Raw genomic sequence first — 13,958 nt, 5'->3', positions numbered from 1 at the left:
TGTAGCCTTCACGATGACTGACTGGTTTACGCCACGGTCTGCTTTCGGGGCCTCTCAGATGTTTGGGCATGCTGGATGTTTGCTCGGTCCTCCAACATGGCCAGAAGAAAACAAGTAGTTGCATTCTGCCTCAGTTTCTTTCTCAGCACATGGTATAAGCCATCTTTTCTTTCCACTGGCAGTCTTGTTAGGGTGGGATCTGAATGCATCTATCGACTCCCAAAGCTTTGGTGTTCTACAGTATAAACTCCATAATATTAGCTGCAAAAAGCACGGGCTCTCTGCCTGGTCCCTGCCAGTGACAAAGGGGGAGCTTCTGATCCCTCTCTTCGTTGAGTAGTACTGAAAGCAGTCTGTCCTCTTCTGCTGTTTGGCAGGTGGAAGAAAGCTGCTGGGAGGAAAGTGTTCATCTACTCTACACATTTTTCTTCCCAAGATGTTTTATAGATTCAATCATCAGCACCCAGTAACCAAACACAGCTACTGGTGATGCTGCAGGAGAGGCCATAAAGCATCATACTGGAGTAGAGTGGGAGGATATACTTTCTGAGACTTCAATGATCAGGGATTGAAAGTCTTACCTGCTTTCACCAAAGCCTGCCTGTGGCTGTATGAGTGTGTCACGCAGGTTCTGGCTCCCCACCTTGTGTTCCTGTCAGCAGAAGGGATAATATCGGCCAGCCTGGCTGGCAGGCCTGGAACTGATGTACCTTGGAATTTAAGAAGTGAGGTATGGCCACTTATCTTAAAGTATGTGAAACAATTACCTGATGGACTGCACGGATGCAGTGTGCGGGCTGGGAGTGCCCTTGCCTTTGTACTGGCCATCATAGTGAGAAAAGGTCTCCAGCTGTGAGTCAGACTCATAACAAGCAGAGCGGTAGTTTTAATGAGTAAAGGAATCCATCTTTTGAAAATCAGTGGTGCAAATTAACTCATGATTCTTTCATCAGACAAGCCAGAGTTTGAGTGATGTCCCTTTGTTGCAAGAAACAGGTCTCAGACCTGGAGGAAGGAGGGAGGAGCCTCCAGCTGTTGAATGCAGTCCTTCACTGCCCAGCTCTGCCGGATCCTCAGCTCGCACCAGGCAGGCACTGGGTTGTGCTGTTACCATGTCTGGGTTTTCCATAGCCTCAGCAGGATTTAGCAGTCATGATGTCCGACTCCAGTCCCTCCAGGTAGGCTGTGCGATGTGGTAGCGCAGTATGTTAGCTGTGTGCTGTAACAGAGGCAGTCAGTACCCACAAGCCAAGTAAAACAGACGCAAGGAGAAGTTTTCTATTTCCAGCACTGTCAACCTGGTATCTTAGAAAGTACTTGCTTGAAAGTGAAATTGCTCCTCCCGGTCCTGCAAAGGCCAATCTTCTGTTGCTATTTTATGAAACCAGCACAGCATAGTTTGACTCTTTATCAGGATATTATAATCAGGGTGCATATGAGGCCATGCAATTGCTGAACAGTGCTTGCCACTCGCTGTTGATCCTCTTTCTGATACCTTTCTTTTCTCCTTCACACTGACCTCTCCTAGCAGTGAAGTCAGCAGCTGTGGCCACGTGCACAGGACATACTTTGACAGCAGCAGGACTCAGCTGACAGACTCTGGAATGAATTATTCCAGCAGTGTCATCTGGGTCTATAGCTGGCTCTTCTATAATTGTGATGAAGGCCTAGGTTTTTGTCTCCTTTTCATCTTCTTTCCACTACACCAGCATTGCAAAGGGACCTTAAAGTATATGTAGGAAAACTGGCCTTGGGGACACGCTTTACCTCAGGGTTGGAAACCCAGCTTTTTTTAATTTACAAGTGCTTGGTTGTGTGTAAATCTGTTTCGCTGCCTGAACTTAACATCAAAGTATCTGAGCTGTGCTGTGCTTGAGAGCAAGAGTGCATGCTCGTCATTGCATAAGCAAAGCAGAACTGTTTTAGGGAATACGGAGACAAAGACCTGAATGTGGCACACCTTAGAGGATTTGCTGTTAATTTCAATGACAGAAGGCTTTTAGCATTCCTCTAGATGAATACCACTGCAATAAACACCATTTTGAAACTCATTTTTGTTTGAGGCTATTTCACCAAGGTGTTTAAACTCCTTTGAAACCTCTTTGTGGGGCTCCAAGTAATGACTCGGGAGACTGAAGCCTCCAGGGAAAGAGCAGCGAAAGTGCCCAGGAGCCTAATTCACCTCTTACAGAGCACAGACTGCTCCTGTTGACCCGACTGCCTGAAGTCCTCAGCCATCAGGAGAGTATCAGCAAGAAACAGTGTGTACCAGGAGAAATTCCTGCCAATCCTATGCTGAGTAACGCAAGAGGAATTGCCTGTGAACAGAGAGAGCATCCTCAAAATCAGGATTCATTCTAGCACTTTGGTGAGAATGATTCCAGAGGGGTGTTTAGTGTTCAGTTTTCAGGAGGATTAGCTGCACCTTTCATTTGTCCTTCGGAGATTATTTTTGCTCTGTAAAAAGGATTTAAGAAATGGCAAACCAATGCACAGGCACATACAAAAAGAAGAAAACACAAGGTTACAGAAAGAAGAGAGATTATATCTGTTTTATTGAATGATCCTAGAATACAGTAACAAGGGGACAGTCGCCTGCTTAATCATCTCACTCTTACAAGTGGAAAAGATGCTTGACAGCAGAATGCACTGATACGAATGTAAGAGTTGGTGAAGGGGAAAAAAAACAAAAACTAAGGAACAAAATAAGCATAAAATGTAAACAAAATCCTACTAGGAGTATTTGTAGTGACAGATGCTTTGGTAGATAGGGCAAAAAATATATTCCTTTCTCCTAAAGGGAAATAGGTGGAAGTCCATCAAATAAACTTTGTCCTAGCGTATTTTATTTTTGCATGGAGGAAAAGGAAAAGATCTTTTTTGATGTGGGCTTTTTTTTTTTTCCCTTCTGCTGTTTTTTCCCTTTCTGCCATACCAGAAAAAAAAAAAAATTATGGAAGATAAGCCAAGCAAAAGAAGAAAAAAAAAAAGAAAAAGAAAAAGAATGGGGGTGGGGAGGAAAAAAAAAAAAAAAGGTTACTCTGAGTATCAGAGAGGGGGCTAATTGTCAAGGTTATATCTCCAAAGATGATTGATGTGAGGCTGGGTTTTTCTGTCAGCCTGTCACAAAGCAGGAATGTTTAATGTTCTCATTATTGGTTACGCTGTTGTGTATATTTCTCTGTCAGCACTGCGGACCCATCTGAACTGCCAAGGCACTTCAAAGCCCTGCAGGTCATTTATCATCCTCCTGACGCTGCGAATGTTCAGCCTCAGCTGAGTGCCAGGGATTTGTTATGACTTGAGAGCCAGCTGACAGACAGGTCTGCTGCAAAAAGGATTCCTTTTTGTCACACTGCGAAAACATCAATGTTCCTATAATGGCCTACAACTGTCAAAGGGGACTGCCACCTGACAGTTGTGTGGTCTCACTAATTTGCAGCCCGGTGACTTGTTTCCTTGAGTTTAGATTCAGTTACGGTGTCACATGCAAACAGGTCACCATCTGTCGTCCTGTGCCAGGGGGCACATGGTAGGGGGCGGAGAGGGAGGGAGCGAGGCAGAGATGAGGAAAAGATGAAGTGGCAAAGTGGGGGGGAGGGAGATGCAAGGGAAAAATAAAAATGGCTATGCAAATCAAAGCCATGTCTTTATTTAAGATTCCTGTTTCCTGAACGTTCCTAGCCTAACACAATGTGAATCTCTGAAAGTTGTGATGAAAATCAAGGCAGGGAAAGAAAGGACCTTGCAAACAGCCAGAGCTAGTGAGAGAGAGGGGGAGAGAGAGAAATATCAGGGCTTTGTTTCCTTTCCCAGGCCATGACATGATTAATCGTTTTCTTCTGATCTAATTTTGGAACATGAAAAACAGCACATTTGTCTTGAAGAAAAATGATGTGCCGTACTGCGCAGATGGAAATTTCGAGCAATGAAAAAGATTAAAGTGAAATTCCACTCCTTAGACCTAATCATGAGTTGTAGATTATTCTGTCGTTCTAACCAGATGGTAGGCTTGATTCCACAACCCCCTTCTTATATTAATGAATACTAGACTGTTATATTTGACTTAGGTAAGTGAAATGTCTATCAAGCCTAATGGACTGCCAGCCAGCATAACACATGTTGTACCACTGAGGGTCCTTGCTGCATTTTTCATGTTTTATACTAATGTAGAACATTTTGTTTCCTACTGTTTTCCATCATTGTCACTGTTTGCTAAATATTTTCACATGTAGGGGGAAAAAAGTAAAAAACTTGTGTCCAGAGCTAATTTCCTCACGTTGGTCGCAGCTATAATTCTACAAGTAAAACAGTCACCCGAAGCAATGCATACAAGAACTCAATAGTAACTTGATTAAGTTCCCAGTCAACAAGACTGCACTAGGCTGTATGTTAACAAACCTAATTATAGGCAGCATGGTGATAAATTGTGCAGGGTGCGTGTAGCACATCTCTGAGGTCATGTCTAGAAAAGAAGTTTTGCCCCAGGGGACAGGGATGGGGTGTCATTTCTAAATAAAGTAAACACAGGTTCACTGATGTTTCCCATTGGGTTACCTTCCGCTTTCTGACAAATGTTATTCTAGCAGGGGTGTCCCAGGCGATCCTCATGGGAACAGAAGAGTGAAGGAAGGGAGGAATGGGAGGCTGGGGGATTCTCTTTAACCTTTCCAACCGTGCAGTCCTGTGACTGTCAAGTAATTTCTACCAAGTCTGGGCTCGCTAGAGTCATGGGTATGGATAATCATACGTTAGGATGGATGCCACCACTTGTGCTCAGAAAGCCTGTTATCATTTTAAGCATTTAGCTGAACAAAATAATACTTGTCATGTGTGCTGAATGTGAGAGTGGATTGGGCTCTCTTCCCTGCACATAAAGTGAAAGGTATAAATCTCTGGTTTCTCCTCCTTCAGAAAGCGACACTTGGGCAGTTGTTGCATCCTGCCTGTGCGTGAGTGCCTGCAGCCCGGGAGAACGCCGCCAGGTAGAGGAAGCGTGCGTGCACAGACCTAATTTTAGACACTGAAAGAATCAACAGGATGCGTGGATCAAGTTACTCTTTGCCTAGGAGAGAACAAGTCCAGAAACATGAGTAAGCAGGCAAGAGTTGTCCAAATCTGGACTTACTAAAGTGTGATAGATACATTAAAGCTATATTGTGTGAGCGCCGGTTAGGCTGAACAAATCCTGATAAAGAAAAGTAAGGCACCAAAGTGTACCTCCTAATCAAGTAACCAGGATATTTCCATTAGAAGAGGAATATCTTTTGATAATGGAATGCATTTAAAGCTTATTTCATTGCTTTAATGACTTTGTTCTCAGTTTATTAAAATTGTTTCTTAAAGTTAAAATCCTGATCTCTGCAGGGCACTCCCTCCTCAGCAGAACTACCATTAATGTTGCTGCTGAGTAAGGACTTTGGGATTGCACCATAGAATAAGCTCTGAGTAGCGCTCCAGCATGAGTACCTTGCATTTGGGATCCTCACTGTTGACAGTTTTTCCTTTTTCTCGTACACATACATTTTTTAGAAAGGATAAGGTGAGGATGTTCTGAGCAGAATGAATTTTTTTCTCAGTGTGTGTATTGCCCAAACTGAAAGCAAACAAATTGGAAGGTTTAAATTAATATGCCTCAAAACATTTTTCTTTGTAATTAATGTTAATTTTAAAAAGTATTTATTTGTATTTGTACTGATTGGATCTGTCCAAGAATACAAGCTAAAATACCAAGACTGTTTCATCACATTTCTGCTACAGCTGGATTTAGACTCTGTTTTAACAACCCTTAAAGCTTGCTCTCAAGGGATTAAAATTTTTCATCGATGAGAATTCCTATGCAAAAAGTTGCATGACAATTTTTTTTCCAATTAATTTAAACTTCCACTACCTTGTGTTTACTGAGAACGCTACAGAGGAGCAAGTTACCCCTTTAAATTATCTGTACAGATTACCAGTCTGTGGAGTTCATATCCTCTGGGGAAAACTGGCTTCTTGCAGTGTTGCTTCTCTACACAGGGCGTGTGGAGCTGAGCTGGCAGTGAAGGGAAAGTAATTTGTTCCTGACAAGGGCCAGTAGCAGACTATTTCTTCACTGGAAGAAAGTGACAATCAAGCAGGAAATTGTGACTGCAGTTCCTTATTTGAACTGATCCTTCTTAGGAGCTGGTAGACATATCTTAACTTAGCCTTTAGCTTGTTTTCCTCAGTCTCACGGTTTTGCTTTCCGTGAAATGTCAAGGACCTTGAATTCCTGCAGTGTTTATAGTTTGGCCTATGGAATTCACGGCCCGCTCAATGTTGCCGCTTTACACTTTTATCGTGAAAGTAACACAGGAAAGGCTGACATTGCTCTTTCTCTGTTAGGATTTCCTGGGGATGACTGCAGCTTTAAGAGAGGACTTCGACCCACTGGAGAAGAAGGTAACACATAGGAAAGGGAGAGCAAATTGTCTTCTGTCGTTGAATCTTTACTAAACCAACTTATTTCCAAATGCAAGGATGGATGGTGACTGTGCTGTAGCTATCTGCCACATTGTCTGTCTGAAGAGTGCGTACAGCCTTTCTGAGCTGCCATGGGCTGCTACTTTGCTGTAAATTCAACCGATGGCAAATGATGGGACCAGGAAATAAAGGTCTGCTCTCAGCACTCAGTAACACTACCCAGGAAGGCAGGACCTTGACGACATGGAACATCTATCCAGGTTTGGAAAAGGTTACCTACAACAGACTCAGCAAGTTGCTTATCAGTTTCCACATGTCTAACCCCCATCTGTGTGCTCAGAATCGGAGTGCTTGTACTTAGGTTTCAAATCAGTATGCCCAGGTAAGCCTCATAGTTCTGAATCAGCATGATGTTAACTTTCTGAAAGCAAGAATCTGTGGCTCCTAGCATTTCTTGAGAAGATTGCCTACGCATGTGATGGATCCCCTTCTAAAGAAGCCATCTGTAGAAGGCTCTTGCATGCTAGCTTCATGCACCTCCTTGGCTGCCTGCCTTCCTTTGGAGAACAGGACTCTATTCACCCCTGTGACCTGAGGCTCCGTTCATCTGACTCCGAAGCCATCCCTGCCTGGGCAAAGTGACTATCTCTGGTGGGGCCAGGGGCGAGGGAGGAAGGAAGGAGCACACTCTTATCTGAACTGCAAAACAACCACCGCTTACAATAGTTTTCATGAGGGGTGACAAGTCTCTTCTCTTTTCAGAATGTTTATTGCCATTTTACACATGCTCCCAACTTCCCTCCCTCCTTGCACTTTTCTCGCTTTTGTACCCTGTAACTTTCATCAGTTTGTTTCTTTCCTTTCAGATGTGCTCAAGGCGCAGCAAGAGTTGATACAATCTAATACAAACTTCCCTGTTTGCTGTATCATAAAATGTAGTGCCTGGTGTGTTCATTCCCCTCCTGTCATCAAGTGCCAGCTACAGCAGTGCTTAGTACCTCCAGGTTCTTCCTGCTGTCATTTTCACTTCCCCCCAAGGACTAAACATTTAAAAACCAAGAAATCCTAACTGAGATCCTAAGTAACACTTGAACCATGCTGATCTTAGGTAAACAGTTCCCAGAGTGTTACCATTCCTGATGTTGAAAGAGCAGATCAGTGAAAGAAAAGAATGTGCATACAGATTCTTGGTAATCAGACAGCCAGCTAATTTCTCAATATTGAAAGATTCCTTTTGAAGCCATTAATTTTGTTTACATTTCAACTGACACACAGGCTAATGAGCCTACCGTTTACTCATGAAAGACTTTTACCCAATTTTTAGTAGGAGCTAATGGTTTAAGGCTTAATTTGATGAAAACAATAAGAAATGTAAAACTGGGCTTGTTTTTTGTCCATTTTGTATATATTTATATTTCAAGCTTTACTTCATTAAACTGCTTTTTTCAGTTTAGTAGTAGACAAGTAAGAGGAAAAACTGCCCTGCACGTTCTTGGCAGAAATGCTTTTGCCCGACCAGGTGCCGGTGTGAGAAGTGATGTCAGGTACTGAAGAAACACCCGATCTCCTGTTGGCTAGAAGCCTGCCTTTCTGCATAAGAGTGGGTGTACGTTTCTTATTGAAAGGTAAAACCTAGGTCATCAGTAATAATCAGCATCTCTTGCTTAAAAAGGGCTTTAGACTCTCATCTCCTCCCACAGCATAGGTTGGGTTGTGTCAGGGTCCTGATGGGCTTTAATGGCCCTGACCAGGCTCAGCCGGGAGCACCACCCACAGCCCCTGCCTGCAGGTCCAGGAGCCCCATTTTGGGCCAGCTTTGGGCACCCTGCTGCTCCCTAAGCCATGTTGTAGAGGTTCCTGTGCCCTTTGTCTGCTTCCCTGGCTTATGGGCTGGTTTTCGTGGGTGGACTCCAGACCTGACCTGCAAGGTCGCTTTGCCTTCTGCCCCTGTCCTGGTTAGGCTTCCTGGGTGGATCCTGCACTTTCCAATTTATCTCGCCTTGTCTGGAATGATCAATGGACCCTCTCACAACCACGGGCCCAGCCCCATTCAGATGATGTGGGGCTGCACATGGGTTACCCTCATTTCCTAGCTTATTCTGCCTCTGGAGAAGCTCTGCTTTTGCTGCTCCCTGACAGGGGGCCGTTTTAGTATTTAACGTTAATGAGTTTGCTACACAGCAGGAGAGCTCCCAGCCAGCGTTGGTTTTTTTTTTTTTTCTTTTTTTTTCTTTTTTCCTCTGGCCCCTCCACAGCCCCCTCATGTGTTCCCTGCTCAAGAGAAAGGGGGTCTGCTTGAACATCGTGCTGCTGTTTGCACTACCACATGTGGTACAACTCTGCTCAAGGCTCTTGCAGCAAAGTTGAAGGCTTCTCCTCAGGCCCATGAGCATGGGCTGTCAAGGTACTGGGAACAAATCCATTGCTGATTCTACTTGGTTTTGCACCTGCATAAGCAGTTATTGCTTCAAAATGTAATCTTTCAGTTTTGTTTAGGCACGACACAGAGCACTTTCACCTGCTGTGTGAATTTGTGCACATTCAGAAGGCCTCCCTGTCTCCATTTGTCAGTGGAAGGGGTAGAGTTTCCCTGGTGCAGTGCCAAATTTATACAGAATTTGAAATTTCCTCCTATACGAGATGCAGTGTTCTGTAATCCTCAAGGAGAGCCTAATGTCTTCGGGATATAGATACATATAAATACCCTGGCAACTGAGAAAACAGTACTTCTAAATGAAACAGGTGAGTGTGTAGCTGGTATCCCACTTCCTGCTGTTGTTTATTGTTTTTCAGAAGCATACATTCATGATAAATAAAATCTCAGAAAATTTGACAGAAGGAGACTTGAAGAAAGGCTTCACTGTTACTGGTAACTAGCTAACTTAGGCTGACAACAGCAGATGACTGGTGAAATATTGACGTTGTCTTAGACTTGCCTCTTCCTCTTTCTGGAGTGTTGGTCCTGAGAGCCAATTTAGCCAATGGTTTTGCCACATTGCTAAAATTAATCTCCAGATTGATGTAAAATTTATCACAGAATTCTACCTTTAGAGAATAATAGGCATTGGAAATAAGGAAACTTTGCTTGCCTCTATCCTTTGTCATTAATGTTAATAAAAGACTAACTCTAACCCAGGTTGGTGTCAAGGGTAAGGAAATATAGGTCAGAACTGTGATTTATATGCTCAACTATTGGATTTAAATACCAACTTCCCGTTAATCTCAATGACAATTATTTAGTTAAATCCTCATATCCTTTCAAAAATATGCCAGTGCTCTCCTACTAATTTTGTCATGCTCATACATAGTGACAGATTTTGTAAAACTACTTTCATAAATGAACAGACCAAGAAGTGCCATACTGATGAATGCCAGTAAAAAAAAAAAAAAGAAAAAGACAACCTGATTAGATTTCCTGTGGTAGAAATATATTATCAAACAAAATACAGTTTTTGAAATGCAACACCATGGAGGAAATACAGTAGGTTGAAAATTCCCATAATGAGAAATCCATGAGCCTAAATATTTGGTGTTTCTGATTTGCTCACTTCCTCAGGTTAATGTTTCTTCAACATGTTTCCAATTCTGTTTTTCAGCTGAATTGGTAGTTGTACTTTCAAAGGTGATGATTTGCAAATGATGATTTCCAGCCTACTGTATTCTGTGTAAGGCAGAATGTCCGTCAAGATGCCTGTAGGTGACATTAGTAGTGCAATCATTCAAAATACAGCCTGACAGCATTTCAATCAATTCACTTTTCAACACTAGACATCAAATATACATTGCAAACCCGGCACCTGCTCTGCTTATAGTGTGACATCAAATAAGTTAGCCCCAGGTCCTAAGACAGAGGCTGTCCCTCTTGAACTGCCAGATTAAGAAGTGACTTTGGCAATGATACTCTTGGAGATTAACACTCTACCAAACCTGGCTCTCAAGCTACAATACAATCTAATCCCCTTACTCCTTATGTGTTGCTCTCTGAGCACAGACCACAGGAGCTTTGTGTGCTAGATGGGTCTGCCAGAGTCTGGGTCTTAGCATTGTACAGTAGAGGTGCACACTGACAGCAGAGGTGCGAGCAGAATGGCAGTCTCACATTTACAAAAATTTGCCCCAGGTCTGAGCTCCCTGGGAGCAGCTCCCTCCCGGTGGTAACAGCTGCATTGCAGTGCCCCGGGAGGGCCCTGGGGAGGCTGGATTTTGCAGCTGCTCATGCAGTCTGGGTGAGGGTATCGAGAGCTGCCTTTGAACAGAGGGTGAAACATGAGGGGAGCGCCCACCTCTTGTCATGTGGTCCTTGAGAGGAAGAGGTGCAGCTACTGCCCCCTCAGTGGGTGTTCCCGTGCCCTCCCGCAGGGCAGGGAGCAGTGCTGTGCTACCGTAGCCCCACTCACAGCAAGCCTGCCCAAGGGCTCCCTTGCCTTCGGAGCCAGCCCCCTGCCACAGCAGGGACACCACAGCCCACCTGGGAGGAAGGACACACCTCAACCCATGGGGGAATCCCAAAGGGGATTTTCACTCAGAAGGATCATTAGTGTGGACATATCAGAGTCCTGGCCCTTCTGGCCTTGTGAAGTGGTGGCTTCAGAGAATAAGAGGGAGTCATGGGTGTTGCTAAGAGTTGAGGGTTGCTGCTTTTCTGCCTGGAGCCTGCTGTGTTGATGGGGTTCGAATGTGCAGACCTATGGCTGAGAGGGACCGCTGATGTTAGTTCTGAAGGTACCTTCCCTGGGGGCCTGGTCCTATGAGTTAAGATCTCAAAGGTTTCAAGCATGCACTGAGCAAGAGAAGAGATCAAGCAAGGGTGTGAAGGATGGTTTTGATGCTGTTTTTGGTTTTGATTTTTTCCTTTTTTTTTTTTTTTTTTTTTTTTTGGAGGAAGGTTGCCCTGCGATGTTCTGTCCTAGTGAGATACCTGAGTCCTGAGCTCCAGCCTCTATCTGGAGACAAGCCCAGAAGATCAGAGCAAGACTGCCTTTAGTGTGGTTCTTGACTGCCTAAGGCCAAACACGGACAAAGGAGTATAATTAATTCCAGAAGTTTCTGTGAAGGACTGTGACTAGACAGGCTTATTCTGTTTGTTTGTTTTTCATGTCTTTTGTGGAGTTTTCATCATGGAGGCATGACTCCTCAGGAAGCATTCTGTTTCAGTGGATTCCCAAACAGAACAAAAGACGGAGTTTCTCCTTGTCCAGTGTCATTTACAGCTTCTAATGGTGGTAAAGGAACAAGAAGCTGATTGTGAGAGCCTCTTCTTTGCTTGTGGCCTGCAAGAGGTGGTTTTTTTGTTTGTTTGTTTGTTTGTTTTTTGTTTGTTTGTTCTTGTTTTGTTTCTCTTTTGGTGGGGACCAGAATAGGTTAGCTATCGGTGCCCTTTTAAGTTCTCATTTCACAGTTATAATTGGGGCTGAAGTAAGGTCTACCCCTTGACTCGCAGCAACCTGTATTGTATCTGCTGGTTCTTTTGCTCCCAAGTCAGATCAGTAACTCCCTCCTAAATCATAGGATAGCTAGCTACAAGCAAAAACCATGGCAGTGCCTGAGAAAGCAGGCAGGTACTGGATGTGATAGGATTTCATGTTCAGAGGAATGAAAAGGCCATGCTAACTCATGACCTTTAGAAGGGCAGTGTGAATCCCCTTTCTTCAGTCCTGTTTGCTTTAAGACTTTGGTGCTGATGGCATAAATGAGGGGGATGAGCATCTGGGAGATGAATCAGGTGAAAGAGCACCAGAAAGGCACTGTCAGCTGGCCATAAGTGCTGTACCCAAGGGACATGAGTTGGGGCCCAGGTGTGACAGGTATACAAGGTGACGGTTTTGATGTGTCCTGTTTTACCTCACGCCTCACCACCAGTGCAGTGCCAGTGCTCTAGAAGATGTGATCTTCCATGACCACAAGTACAACACTGGGTTTGATCCAGCTTCGGTCCCAAGCACAAGGCTTGAGTGGTGATGATCGCAGAAGCAGTCAGGGATTGCAGGTTCGTGTTTTAACATGTGGGGCGGTTGCCCTCGCAGCCAGCTAAGTGACACAGGTGGCAGCCAGTCTCAGCATTAGTGGGCCCACCAAGGGCAGGAGGCTCATGCCCCCTCACCCTGCAGGAGCTGCCCTTGAGCTCTGTGGAGGGCAGTGCCGCGCGTACTGCTGCCACCCTCGCTGAGACTCTCCGAGGCAGGAACGCAAGTGCAGCAGGAGGTACACAACCCACATGGCACAACAGAGGTTAACGCTGCGCCTAATAACATTCACAGATGAATCAAACAGCTGAGTAGAAAAAGCTGTCATAAATATTTGCTGTCCTAGCAGACTGTGTGTGGGAAGAGGAATGCTTAGAAGCTGATGCGGTAGAAGCATGGACGAAGACTTCAACAAAGATAGGAAATTGTACAGGGTGGGAGAGGTTACTCAGAGCTGCTAAACTCAGTGGTTTGGGGCTCTTCTCTCCAAGGAGTGACTGAATCTCTTCCCCACAGAAAGGCTGGGCTCTGAAGAGAGGCAGGCTGGATGCTGGTAAAGCCCAGGTTAGGGCAAGGTCCCCGCAGGCTTGCTCAGTCTGCTCTTGGGACATTAATCTGGCTGGTGCACTGTCAACATGCAGGCTCACAGATGGTAAAAGGACTCACAAGCCAGGCCTGAGTGCTTGCTGTGGACACAGATGTGCTCTGAAGATTGCTTCGGTATTTATGTGAAACAACTGCTTTTTATTAAGAAGTGTTGAAACTAATATAAATATTTATAAATGACTTTAGCATATTAAATTGTTGACATTACACAAATACAAATATTTCATAGAAAAGTGAATAAACATATAAAGCTACATTACTTTGTAAATGAATTCATTAGTATTTATTACAGGAAATTGCAATTAATTATTAAGCATTACGATGGCTTGCTTGGAGAATGGATGTATTATTTTCACTATAATTAATAATTTTAATTACCGACTTTAAGTACTGGTGATTTCCCCCCCACATCACAAGGCACATTTTTTATAAGGCATCTGAAATATGCTAAGTGTTTTTGTTCTGGGTAGCTTTGTAGTACAAAATAAACAATTGAAAATAAAGTTAATTTCCTAGTTGCTAAGTGGAAATAGACGCTCTGGCTGCCCCTTAATCTGTTATGACCTGGCTTGGGAGAGCTGGTTTATATTGAGCAATAAAAATTTTATTTCTCCACAGTTTTCTGCATCACAACCAAAAAGCCAAGAAAGCAGGTTTTCCCATTCTACTGATTTTTATGTCCTTTCTGCCATCAAAAAAGTGTTTGTATGCTCAAAAGCCTTCTGTCTTTCCTTCTCTCCTTACACCTCTTGTATTAAATTGGCCTAAAAACGCATATTGCCTCAAAGATGTCTGTAAATTAAGATGGTCTCGCTGTTATTCCTGGTGCTAAGCAGGGTGCCCCATTACTATCTTGTAAACCTCCAATCATGAGACCTATTATGCAATATGCAGACAGTCTGTTTTTAGACATCTTCATTTGTTAAGCAGATGCATAACCTGCAT

General features: G+C 43.9%; 1 long non-coding RNA gene across 4 annotated transcripts in view; it reads left to right on the top strand.

Moving 5' to 3' along the window:
• The window catches only part of LOC106015799 (uncharacterized), a 200,367-nt gene extending 187,127 nt beyond the window's left edge, over nucleotides 1-13,240 (top strand). For 2 of the 4 annotated variants that reach the window (XR_011810006.1, XR_011810007.1), the window contains exons 15-16: nucleotides 4,915-5,093; nucleotides 6,367-13,239. This is a non-coding gene — a long non-coding RNA (uncharacterized lncRNA). Of the gene's footprint in view, nucleotides 1-4,914; nucleotides 5,094-6,366 lie in introns of all 4 variants that reach the window. The other 2 variants (XR_011810008.1, XR_011810009.1) reach the window with 2 other exon arrangements.
• The last annotated feature ends 718 nt before the right edge of the window (nucleotides 13,241-13,958 follow it).

Source organism: Anas platyrhynchos, chromosome 6, assembly GCF_047663525.1.
Source record: "Anas platyrhynchos isolate ZD024472 breed Pekin duck chromosome 6, IASCAAS_PekinDuck_T2T, whole genome shotgun sequence".
NCBI lineage: Eukaryota > Metazoa > Chordata > Aves > Anseriformes > Anatidae > Anas > Anas platyrhynchos.
Note: the sequence above shows the minus strand (reverse complement) of the source record. Positions and strands in the feature narration are given on the sequence as shown.